At 40.7% G+C, this 13,235-nt stretch overlaps 1 protein-coding gene across 1 annotated transcript in view; it reads left to right on the forward strand.

Annotated features, from left to right (window-relative positions):
* The first annotated feature begins 204 nt into the window (after positions 1 to 204).
* Positions 205 to 13,235, forward strand: part of CDH17 (cadherin 17) — a 71,439-nt gene continuing 58,408 nt past the window's right edge. The window contains exon 1 of the mRNA XM_036065518.2: positions 205 to 266. The gene's annotated coding sequence lies outside the window, so the exon portion shown is untranslated. The remainder of the gene's footprint in view (positions 267 to 13,235) is intronic.

A 13,235-nucleotide genomic window follows, 5' to 3' on the forward strand; every position in this document is an offset into this window, starting at 1 on the left:
GAGAGGCCATCAGCAGGGAGAAGATTCAGGTGGAAAACGCTCTATGGGATACAGTGGTCGGTGTTACTCTTAATGGGAATGGCCCCTGGGCAGGTTGCTCAGCTGGGACAGGATTCCCTGTGAAGTAACTCTCAGGAAAGGTGGCAAGGGATGGACAGCTGGTGGGAACTGTATCGGGGTGCAAGGGCTGCTATTTTGGCTGTGGATTTGTGAGCTGATCTGGCTGCTTGGTGAACTTGAACCTGTCTGAGTGCTGTACCTTGTGGGTAAGTAGAGCTGTGCCGAGACGTGGTCTGCAGGCGGGAACCGGCAGCCGAGGGTAGCTGTTAAGCGCTTGGATTTTTTCTTCTATTCTTACCTGGATTCAAACCGTGGAGAATCTATTTTTACCTTCTTTGTTCCTCAATCTTTTTATTTGTAAAGTAATAGTAATAGCCACCTCAGGGTTAAGCGAGCTAATAGAGAGCGGGAGCACTTAGAACAGGGCCTGGCATGCAAACGTAAGGCCAGCGGGCTTCACCTCAGCGGGGCCCTGGCACCAAGGACGACTTCCAGAATGATCGCTGGTAGCTCTCGCCAAAGACCCACCGATCAGAATCCCTGCGGTTCTCTGCAGCTAGGTGTGAGAACCCCTGCACTAAAAATTTATGATTATTTTTTCTTTTTAAAAAAATCGTCTTTGAGAGAGAGACAGAGAAAGAGAGTGGGGGGAGGGGCAGAGGGAGGAGGACAAACAGACTCCACGCTGAGTGCAAGGCCTGATGCGGGGCTCCATCCCAGGACCCTGAGATCATGATCTGAGCCAAAATCAAGAGTGGGACACTTAACTGACTGAGCCACCCAGGCGCCCTAAAATTTATTATTTGTATTCAGAAAACTCTGTTGGGAGATTAAAAAAAAAGAATGATGGGTTTTGGTTGACTTTATGTCAAGCCCTGTGTTGTTAACTGTTCCTGGTTTTCTTTTGCATAAAGTGGCCACTTATGGAAGGTACAGCTACGTCTCGTAAATCTGCTTGGCTGTAGTCCTGGTTCCAGGCAATTCTCCCTGTTTCTCATGCTTAGGGAGCCGCACTGGGGAGATCCAGGAGTAGAAAAGCCCGTCCAGAGTGGTCAAGCCATTCAGATTTCAACCAGGGGCAGGTGGATAAGCAGGCTCCAGCCATTTAGGATGCTCTGCTGGGCCTCCTCCATGCTTTGCTAGAAGGGCGATCTGGCACCCTGAGCACTTGCTGATGAGGCCGGAGACTCTCCAGTAGATTCCATCCTTCCCTCCTCCCCTCCATGCCCTTCCTCTGCACTGTGGGCCACTCCTGCGTGCCCAGCTCTCCGCAGGGGCATTCAGTGATTCACAGATGTGAGATTTCAGTTCCTGTATTTTCTCATATAGCAACTGGAAAATTTCAGGCTTAAGATAATAGGGTTTTTTTCCAGCAATTCTCCTGAGTTGTTAGTGAGACTAGGCTTAATGTCATCCTGAGCGGGAAGACCAAAGAAGGGAGAATTTTCTCCTCTTCCTCTCTGGAGTTACTAGCTTAGTAGAAAGGCAGTGGTGAGGTCGGAGGTTTATCCAGTCTTGAACTGGCTGAGCCGAAACACTAGGAGACCGACCCAAGGGCCCTGTGGGGGAGATAAGAGGGGGGATAAAATAATAAGTAAAACAGATATATTTAAATGAAAATAAAATTTTATTTAAAATATCCCAAAGTATTTGCAATAGTAGAACCCAAATGATCTGTTTCTAAGGGACTGGATTGAGGTGACAGAAAATGTTTAGCCCATGTCTTGATTATTCCTATCAGGGTGGGATTGGTTGCAGGGAATACTTCCCTTTTTTGGTAACATATTTATTGAGATAAAGTTCATATAAAGTTCACATTTAAAGCATAGAATTCAATAGTTTTTAGTATATCCACAGAGTTGTGAAGCCATCGCTGGAAAGAATTTTAGAACATTTTTATCCCCAGTAAAAGAAACCCCAAATCCTTTAGTTATAACCCGCCAACCTCATGCCCTGACCCCTGGCCCCAGGCAACCATTAATGTACTTTCTACCTCTATGAATTTGCCTCTTCTGGACATTTCATATGAATAGATTCACACAGTATTTGGTCTCATAGGTTTGGCTTCTTTTACTTTAGCATTATGTTTTTAATGGTGATCCATGTTGTAGCCCATATCACTACTTCATTCCTTTTTGTGGATGAATAATATTCTATTGTCTGGATGAACCACATTTTTTTGAACCAGTCATCAGTTGATGGACATCTGGGTTATTTTCACTTTTGGCTATTATGAAAAATGCTGCTGTGAACATTCATGTACCAGATTTTGTGTGGACATACGTTTTCATCTCTCTTGGATAGATACCTAGGGGTGAAATTGCTGGGTCATATGGTAACATTATGTTTAAGTTTTTGAGGAAACATTCATTATTATTTCCCAAAGTTGCTGTATCATTTTACATTCCCCCCAGAAGTGTATGAGGATTCTGACTTCTCTGTTTCCTTTCCAATACTTGTTATCGTCTGCCTTTGTTATTATAGCTATCCTAACAGGTGTGAAGTAGTATCTTACTGTGGTTTTGATTTCCATTTTGCTGATGCAGAGTGATGTGGAGCCTCAATTCATGTGCATGTTGGCTATTTGTATACCTTCTTAAAAAAATATCTGTTCCAATCCTTTGTCCATTTTGATTGTTTTTTTAAATTTTATTTTATGATGTTATGTTAATCACCATACATTACATCATTAGTTGTTGATGTAGTGTTCCATGATTCATTGTTTGCATATAATACCCATTGCTCCATTCAATACGTGCCCTCTTTAATACCCATCACCAGGCTAACCCATCCCCCCACCCCCCTCCCCTCTAGAACCCTCAGTTTGTTTCTCAGAGTCCATAGTCTCTCATGGTTTGTCTCCCCCTCCGATTCCACCCCCCTTCATTTTTCCCTTCCTACTATCTTTTTTTTTTTTTTAAACACATAATGTATTATTTGTTCCAGAGGTACAGGTCTGTGATTCATCAGTCTTACACAATTCACAGCACTCACCACAGCACATATCCTCCCCAATGTCCATCCTCCAGCCACCCCATCCCTCCCACCCCCCACCACTCCAGCAACCCTCAGTTTGTTTCCTGAGATTAAGAATTCCTCGTATCAGTGAGATTATATGATACATATCTTTCTCTGATTTGCTTATTTTGCTTAGCATAATACCCTCTTGTTCCATCCACATCATTGCAAATGGGAAGATTTCGTCTTTTTGATGGCTGCATAATATTCCATGGTATATATATATATATATATATATATATATACCACATCTTCTTTATCTCTTCATCTGTTGATGGTTGATTGGGTTTTTATTGTAAGATTTTTTTTTTTAGCATATTCTTGGGGTGCCTGGGTGGCTCAGTTGTTAAGTGTCTGCCTTCAGCTCAGGTCATGATCCTGGGGTCGAGCCTTGCACTGGGCTCCTTGCTTGGCAGGTAGCTGGCTTCTCCCTCTCTCTCTGCCTGCAGCTCCCCCTGCTTGTGCTCTTTCTGTCAAATAAATAAATAAAATCTTTTTTTTTAAAAAAAGATCTTTTTAGCATGTTCTAGATACAATTCCTTCTTAAATAAGAGATTTGCTATATTTTCTCCCATTCTGTGAGTTCTTTTCACTTTCTTAATACTGTTCTTTGAAGCAAAAGTTCTTAATTTTCAGTAAGTTCAATTTGTTTATTTCTATTGTTATTTGAAGAAACCATTGACTAACCCAAGGTCATGAAGATTTACCACTGTTTCCTTCTAAGACTTTTATAGTTTTAGCTCTTACATTTAGTGTTTTGATCTATTTTGAGTTAGTCTTTCTGACTTGGTGTGAGGTAGGGGTCCAACTTCACTCTTTTGCATGTGGATATCCAGTTGTTTGATTACCATAAAAAAGACTACTCTCCCCACCCCCAGGAAATACTTCCTAAGGACAAAATTTTCAGAGGCAGTCCCAACACTTTGGTGTCTAATGAGAGACCCACCAACAGAGAATGGCGATAGAGGTGGGCTAGAGTGGGGTAGAGGAGCTGGAAGCCAGACGCTACAGTCTGAAGGGTGAACTGGATATGTGCAAAGACTCACACTGGTGAAATCTGATAAGGGAGATAGAGCTAGGTCTCAGAAAACCGACAAGATTATTGTAATTTCTTGGAATTTAAAGAAAATCTGAGGTCAAACAAAAAGTTCCATAGATCGAGAAAAAGTATCTGAGGGAAGATGTGCATATTTGGATCTGCTGGATCCGATCTGCAGGTACAATATCAAACCAACGGCATTGTTGTCTGAGACAGATCCTGCAGAAATGGATCCTAAATAATGGGGGAAAATTAATCTCAAGTGTGGGCTTTGCTAAAGAATATTTACTAACAGATAAAGCACAGGATCCCTAAGCTTGTGTTTCTCACACAAGGGTTCTTGTGATCACTTGCATCAGAATTCCAGAGTGCTTTAAAAAGTTTTCATTCCTGGGATGCATCCTAGACCTACCGAACTAGGATCTCATTGTGTAAGGCCCAGTTTTAATAAGCTCTCCAGGTTTAGAAAGCTCTATAAGACATTTGTCCACTGTATGGCTGATGATGGGGATATTTACTAACCATTCCATTCATAGGATTCGTCAGCAGTTTCACAACACGGTAACTAGAGCCAGATTAAGGACCTCTTCTCTTGGGCCGTTGCCTGGAGCAACCAGCTACAGATGGAGTTAAAGTATTCTTGAAAGAAACAACCGCAAACTGGGTCCACATCTGTCTAAGTAGTGAGGGGAAATACACCAACCTTTGTTAGCCTCAAACTGTCTTTTTTGAATACTTTTAGGATGAGCACAGGTGGCTGTCAGCTAAGTTTTTCAACAGCATGATGTATGGTTTAGTGTTTCCTACTTGGAATTAGTGATTTATTTGAGCTGAGTCTTAAATCATTTAATAGTTCCTGAAAGTGTTCTGCTTTGGAAAATTGCCCCCCTCCACTGGCTCTGTAAACAACAGCAACAACACAAAAACCCGGACTCAAACAAACCCAGAGACAAGGATCGAGCTACATAAAAGAGAGCTGTGTTGCTTAAATTTATCAGAAAATGGACACTGTCCTGGCCAGTGAAAGTAACCAGGGAAAATCTTGCTTCTGCCTAAAACATTCACTAGCAGAAAATTAATTTCTCCTCGTTTCACTAAATGAATTTGAAACAAAAGGTGCAAAATATTGGTGTGAGAGGGTGTGAAATCCTTTACTTGTTTGGGTTCCTGTGAGCGTTGGTGGAGGCTGCATGTAGTCTGACTATTTGGAATTATTGAATTAAGCAACTGAAATGAGTTCGATTCTAAAAAGTATTTACTGAGTGCTCACGGAAGACAAAGTTTGTGCCATCATTAACAAGAGCAAGACAGATATTAAATAAGTAATTAAAAAATATTTTTGTACACTTCTCTTCGGTGAGGCTTGTGTGTTGATAAACTCATGATAAAATGCTCTCAAAATACATGCTATGTAACACACAAAGTAGATGTTAAAATGCAAGTGCATGAAAGATGGAAAAACTTAGCATTCATAGATTTCATTTACTTTGAGTTGTCAAGAGTAAAAATATTAGAAATGTAACATACTTAGAATTTTAAGAATAATTCCAAATTTTCATGGAGTTTTTATCTGGGAGGCAATCCTAACTTTATTCCTTGCTAACTCGCATTGTTGATAAATTGCAACATTACTGATACATTTTCTAGGGCTAATGTCCAAGGAATGGCTAAAACATTAGACAAAAGTGCTAAAATGTTTTAAACACCATGAATCTGTTAGTTAGAAGTATCTGCCCAAATCTTTTCAATACTTCATTTGTTTCTGTCATATAAATCATTTATATCTCCTTTGCTTTGATAAAGGGAATCAGTAATTTACCAATTAAATTTTCTTTATTCCCATTATTACTGAGTCAGTATTAAACTATTGAACTAGCAATGTTTCATTTTTGCATGAAAATGAATTCCTAAGATGCGGTGGTGTTCATCCTGAAACAAAAGGCAGAACATATGGAATGATAAAATCCAGGCAATTTTATAAATTATAAATATATATAATTTATAATGATGAAACACACAGCTCTCAGACCATGCTAAACCATTATCCTGGAGAGCACAGGAAAAGCCTTTATAATTTAGAGATGCGATCACCTGTTGATTTTTCTGATGGGTGGTTTTGGCCTTTTAGAGTTTAATCAACCTGCTTCTCTGACTTGGAAGCTAGAGGCTAGAAGTAGCATAAAATGTATAGGGAAACCCAATTTAGGATCTTTGCTGTCTTCCATCAGGAAGGTGTCATACAGGGGCCTTTCTTCCTATGGATTTCCTTATTACTCACATGGAACTAGAAGGACAATAATTTGGCAGATTCTATGGTTGTGGTGAATAGGTTGGACTTTGAATCAGACAGACTAGGGTTGGAGTCCTAATTCTGTAATCACAGGCTGTGTGACTTGGGCAAAAGGTAAAACTTTTGTTTTCTCTCTATAAGATGGAATCTATTTTGTGAACATGTTGTAAAGATTAAATGAGAAAACATATTTTTAAACTAATAAACCAATATGTCATGACCATAGTTGTATATTACTGCTGAGAAAGGATGACTAAAAGTGATACATATGTATATATACTTAAAAAAAACACTTTATAGAGGGACGCCTGGGTGGCTCAGTTGGTTAAGCATCTGCTTTTGACTCAGGTCATGATCCCAGGGTCCTGGGATCAAGCCCCCGCCCCCCCCCCCCCCCCCCCCCCCGCCATTGTGCTCCTGCTCAGCAGGGAGTCTGCTGCTACCCCCCCCCACTCCCACCCCGCCGCCCCTGCTCATGTGTGCCCGTGCGCTCTCTTTCTCTCTTTCAAATAAACAAATCTTTAAAAAAACACTTTATAGATTTAAAAGTTCTTTTTTACATACATTATTTAAAAGTTTCTAAAGAAGCAAACTCCTTTTAGAACAATCCCGGTGAGAGTCTTGCCATTGATTTCAGGAAGTGAAACATACAAGGGAAGCTATTTGATTTTATAGAACAAGGTCCTTTTATTTAACTAATGGGAGGGCAGAGGTGTTGTGAATTTGAGAATTGCTTAGCCTCACTGACCTCATTTCCTTAAACAGTTATGTTGGCTGTCAGACAAAGGAGAATGATTTTTCCTAGCCCTGCTGATCCACTGAGTATGCTAAACCACTGGCATATGATGAGATGGTTTCACTTTCAAGGTTCTCAAGATAAATGAGGCTTAGAGCAATCCTGGTCTTCTTAAGGGATCTGAGAAGGAAGAAGTCCATCTAGACAGTGGGTTGTGCTCTTGTTCTTTCACTATGCTAGATGCACACCTAGAGACAAATGGAAAGCACAACACAGCTCAGGAGGAGCCCAGAAATGAATATCAGAAGGTCAACAGAAACAGGATGAAGTGTGACACATTTGACACAAAAGTGACATTGATTCTCCAGTGTGGATTTCCAGAGTGACTGAGAGATGGGAATCAGAAATCAGTCTCAAGGACACCTTGACTTCAGAAATCTGGGGCTATTGGCTTTGTTTAATTGGAAACCTCATTTTGAGTGTAAGTAACTTGCTTTATAGGTAAATCTATTCTCAGAATTGTGAAGGACTTGTGTGTGTTTGCGGGGAAGGCGACAACTAGTTGTTTCATGCAGACTTTGAAGAGGACCCTTGAACTTCAGAAGCAGGCACCCCCAGTTTGCATCTTTGGCTACACCTTCTGAGTTATTTCTTACGTCTCTCCAGTCGTTATCAGTGAACTGCGTCATTGCTCAGACGTCGTGCCCTGCGCTCTGTATTTGAGATGGAATTTACAAATATTTGTTAATTGTGTCTTCTATGCAGACACTATGCTAAATGTCAGGTGTACAAAATATGGACAAACTGTCTTGATGTCATGGAGCTAAAACTCTAGAGGCAGGTGAATACATAGAACGTTTTCCCACTATAACTTCCTTTTGTCCTCTAATTTACTTCTCTGCATTCAAAAATTCAGACACCTGATTGGAGATGTATTGGGTGTGAATTAGCTTCTTTTGGTACAAACCCACTTCTTTTCTGTAGTGATTATAATGATACCTTTTATGACATCTGATGGCTCCTGAGAATCAATAAAACCAGTTGATGGTTAATGTTTGACTGAAGGTGAAGGGAGAGGCTGGGGAAGCAGAGCAGTGCAAAGGGAGTGTTCTCCAGGGAGATTCTCAGGCCCCAGCAAGAGTCTCAACAGCTGAATGGGAGAAAATAACTTTTAACAACCATTTTGTTATTTACTTACGGAAAGGTAAGGGTTGACATGTCTTAACCATGTTGATAATGTACTTCTTCAAGAATGACAAAATAGATGGTGGAGGGGGAGTACTTAAGAAGTTGCTGGACAAATTTATTCCTTGAAGGGTGCTATGTGGCTGGGAAGGGGAGGGAAGTTTATTCTCGGTGTGATAAGATTTGCTTATGGAGCATAGTTTCTTTTTTGGTTTCTTTTCACTAGACTCCCCATTCTATAAATTTATTTAACGAAGTGACTTCGGTTGGATCAAGGTTGACGGTGGAAATAAAGGAATGATGGAGTTGGGGTTGTTTCAATGAGTGTTATACCCACTCTTTGTGATTAAAATATAAAAGTGCCTAGTCCTAAGATGCTCTGGGGCTCTGTATTCTAAAAATCAGAGTTGGAATCTCATTCTTACAAAGTGTCATCTCTCAGATGTGGTCTTCAACAAATGAACATTCTATCTATTTCTCAGAGAATGAGATTCAATTTAGGATTGTTAGGACTGTCTGGGACACAGTGGGGGAGGGGAAATGCATAGGAGAAAAGAAACCCTTTCTTAAAAGTATTGAATATAAGACTTGAAAACTGAGAGACAGACCTGCCTTCCCAATTGGGAGAGCAAGCCTTGCTGTGTGTGTTGGTCAGCTTTTGGTGCTTCTTTCCAGCTTGTTGGTGGATGTGCCGTTTGCTAACAAGTGATCATTTTGAGATGTCAAGTTGTGTACAGTTTATTGTGTCTTCAAAGGTCCAGTCTCTGCCTTGGTCTTGGTTTTTCTTTATTATGGGTGACTTTTTGGGGACAGATGCTCTCTGTGATGGGGGATGCTCAGGAGGAGATTAGGAAGGCAGTGCATCCTCTGATATTTTCTTGTTTTTATTTTTCTTTAAAAACTTAGATAGCAAGTGAAAAATAGTTTAAAAGAAAAAGAAAGCACATTTAGGTGACAAGGAAAATGGACAATATTCAGCTCTCACCAGGAAACGAAGTGTCTTTTGCTGAGTGAGGGTTTATTGCAGATTGCAGGGTGTAGAGTTTATGAGTTTTCAGGGTTGGGCAGATGGGTTAGGCCAGTTTCATCACTTACCAGCCAGCGAGCACTGAGCAGATTGCTTAAGCTCCCTGAACCTTAATTTTCTCATCTATAAAATGGAGATACTTGCCTAACCAAGTAGTTGTGAGACTAAATTAGACACGCTTGTAAAAAGTTCGGAATATTGCTTGCCATGTGGTAGATGTTCAATGAATGTTAGCTCTCTCCTTTAGAAAGTTCAAGTGTTAGGGGTAACTGGGTGGCTCAGTTGGTTAAGTGTCAGACTCTTGATTTCAGCTCAGGTCATGATCTCAGGGTCGTGAGGGAGATGGAGATTTTCTTTTCTCCAGCTTACGTTATTGTAAGAATACAATATATAATACATATAACAGAAAATATGTGTTAATTGACTGGTTATGTTATTAGTAGGACTGCCTGTCAACAGCAGGCTGGCTATTAGTTGTTAAGGTTTCGGAGAGTCAGAAGTTGTATGCGGATTTTTGACTGCACAGGGCTTTAGTGCCCCTAACCCTTGAGTTGTTTAAGGGACAACTGGATAAGTCTTCTGGTGAGGTGTGGGTGTGGCATCCTTTGAAACTTGCCTAGATGACCCCTGGGAAAAGTCATTGTTGTTCCAGGTGAAGTTTGCATTTCCTGTGCCTCCTCCCTTCTTCTTCTTCCTCCTCCTCCTCTTCTTCTTCTTAAAAATTTTATTCATTTACTTTAGAGAGACAGAGAGCATGAGAATGGGAAGAGGGGCAGAGGGAGAGTTGGGAATCTTCAAGCAGACTCCCTGCTGAGCATGGAGTCCGACCAATTCCAGCACCCTGAAATCATCACCTGAGCCCAAATTAAGAGTGGGACGCTCAACTAACTGAGCCATCCAGGCACCCCCTCCTCCCTTCTTTTATAAAAAGCAAAATATATGGTGGCAGAAACTCAACTTCCTATTCAGTTGTCAAAAGAACTCTCTGGAAAGGAGAATGTGCCCCCACTTTTCTTCCACATTAAGAGAGATGACTCTGAGAAGGAGAGCTGAGCATGAATCATCAGGCCCATCTCTCCAAAGGCCAACAAACAAGTGCTTTTATGGGTCTTAGTTTACATGGATAGGCATAAAGAGATTTAATTGTTGGCATAAAATTGGATTCATTCAGAAATCCCTGGTCTCGAACCTAGATTGGGGCTCATTCTGTGGTCTACTCATTGATTCAACAAGAGAAAAGTAGCTTAGTTTGTTACAGGAATATCTGTCTGTTACATGGGAGAACAAACAGAAATGTTTACAGAGGTACATTAAATATAAATGTAATAAAAACATATTTACTTGGTGGTTGACATATTTTAAAAAGTTGATTTTTCACTTAAACATATATAACAGCCCAAGCTATACCTGGTTATTGTGTATATGGCACAAAGAAAACTCAATTTCTCTTAAAAGATTCTGGAAGACTAACATACTGAATTCTCTGTTCTCTGATAGTCTGAATCAATAATTTCTTACCATATTTTAATTATCTTCAAACATTAAGACTTGTGTTCTTGCGGAAGAGACAAAGAGAAGTCAAAATGGTAGATTTGTGCTCTTTAAGAATGTTTAAACTAAGGATGAACACCTCTTCCTCACAGGGAGGGTTCTGTGCATGGTCTCTGCAGTCAGATAGGCACCCCATCCTGAACCTCTCTGAGCTCCGTTTCCTTCCCTGTAGGATGACGACAGGACCTACCTTACACGACTGCCGTGCTATTTAAATGAAATAAGTTGTCCAGAGTGCTTAACTTAGTAAATGCTCATAAAATACTAGCTAATTAAAAAAAAATTTTTTTTTTTCAACTAAAGAAAACTAACTCATGAGTGAGATATCATAGTGGCATGGTATTCTTTATGAAGATAGAATTAAATTAATTTTTCTTTGACTCGCTTGCCCGCCACAATTGTCAATTATGATCTTACTACAGGGATTAGAAGTGAACCTGCCACACTGCATAACTGTACATTTTTGTCATGAGAATCCTTGCCTCCAGGCTACTTTATAAATGAGCTAGTATTACAGCAAGTGTTTGGGGGATTTTTGTTTTGTTTTGTTTTAATCTCTGTGTCTAAACCCGATGGGATGAAATCTAATTCAGATTTACCTCATACTGAATTTCTAAGGACAGAATGTGTGATTTTATTATCTTGACAAAATGCTGATCTGTATGCTTTATAAGACACAGATAACTGTTGTATAATACAGGAGGAAACACTTTGTCAAAAAAAATTAAGCCATCTTTTATGAGAAATAGTGATTCCTATGCTCCTCTTTAGGCCAGCGAAGGCCCTTATGATGTTTGACAGATATGAACGAAAGCAAACTCTTCCCTCCCTTCCTCCTGGGGTTTCTGAGGTGTAAACCTGGATACCACAGGGCATTCAGCGCTGACGTCCTTGCTGCCTGCCTGCTCCAGACGTCAGGGAAGCACCCTGGCTAGATAGCCACCTGCTTCATGAGGAGGCCTCCCTTCCCTGTCACCTCCCCCCGCCCCCCCTTTTCATTCAGGGCTGGGCACTGTGTGTGGCTCTGAGGGGAGCTCCCCCTTCCTTTACTCACTTCCGGGGAGTGTTGGGCGGAATGAAGGCTAGCCAGGAATAAGCTTAAACACAGGTCTCAAAATATTCCTTAGAGCTCATTTTTTCTTTAATAAGAATAATTACGGTAGTAATTTGTATTTAAATTGATCATATAGACTTAAAACTTTTTAAGTCCTGTGGGGGGGGGCATGTATCTCTCATGAGCCCATTCATCTGACCATGAGCCCATCGATACAACAAATAATCACCCTCAGTTTTGTATGTGTGTAAATCCAGATTTGCATATACTGAAAGACCGGCATATCTACATTACAAAAGCTTAGTGAGAGACCAGAGTGCTTATATTTGTGTGTTGGAGTCGGGGACATCCATCCCTCCTTGTCTTCCTTCCTTCCTCCTAAATCAGTCTGAAATACGAGGCAGCAGCCTTGCTTTTATGCCTGCCTGTTTATTTCTAGCTTACTAATGGCCACTTTAATTGGGTCCCTAATTTGTCAAGATTGCAAATCGGTCAGATCGTCCTGTGATTTTTCTAAACCTGAAGAGATGTAATTGGTGCCAGAGATTTGCGAGCGAGACCAAAAAGATGGGCATGATTGATCTGAACATTACTTGCTGAGCAATGGTGCGAGCAGGCTTTTAATCTGATCTTTATTCATATCTGGCCTTGCTTTATAATTTATGCTGCTCTTAGCAATATACAGTGCAGAGGCATGATTAAGGGCACACAGGGTATGTAGCGCTGTTTGGTCCTGGCGGTATTATGAATTCTAGTCACATCCTTTCCTGCCCACATCACCTATGATATTTGAAAACAAATTTTCTAGTCCTCTCCTCCTGCACTTTCTTTGTTCTTTGGAAATGCATAGTTCAACCTTTGAGCAGGGAAAATTATTTGAATTCAAAGACCTTAATGCCTTTTTTTTTTTTAAAGGATGAGAGATGACTAACTCTATTTAAGGTTTGCCTATCACTGAGCTTTTTGCAAGGGGGAGAAATCGATGCTTGTGTGTTGAGTTATTGAAGGTTTGGAGACCTGGGACCTAGAAATTACATATCCTTACTCAGATAAATGGGGAAATGACAGGAGTGTCTAAAATGCCTCTTGGAGGAAATGGAACCCAGCAGGAGAATTAATCAAGCTTCGAGTGGACCCCTGAGATACTGTGGGCACTGCATGTGTAATAACTGAACATAGCCTTGTTGGAGGCCACCTCTATTCTGGAATGGCGGTGCCTTTCTCAGTCAAAACCAGTGTTCCTTGGGGTATTTAAATTGATGGGCTGGCATAACA

This window comes from Halichoerus grypus, chromosome 5 (assembly GCF_964656455.1).
Source record: "Halichoerus grypus chromosome 5, mHalGry1.hap1.1, whole genome shotgun sequence".
In the NCBI taxonomy this organism is placed as follows: Eukaryota; Metazoa; Chordata; class Mammalia; order Carnivora; family Phocidae; genus Halichoerus; species Halichoerus grypus.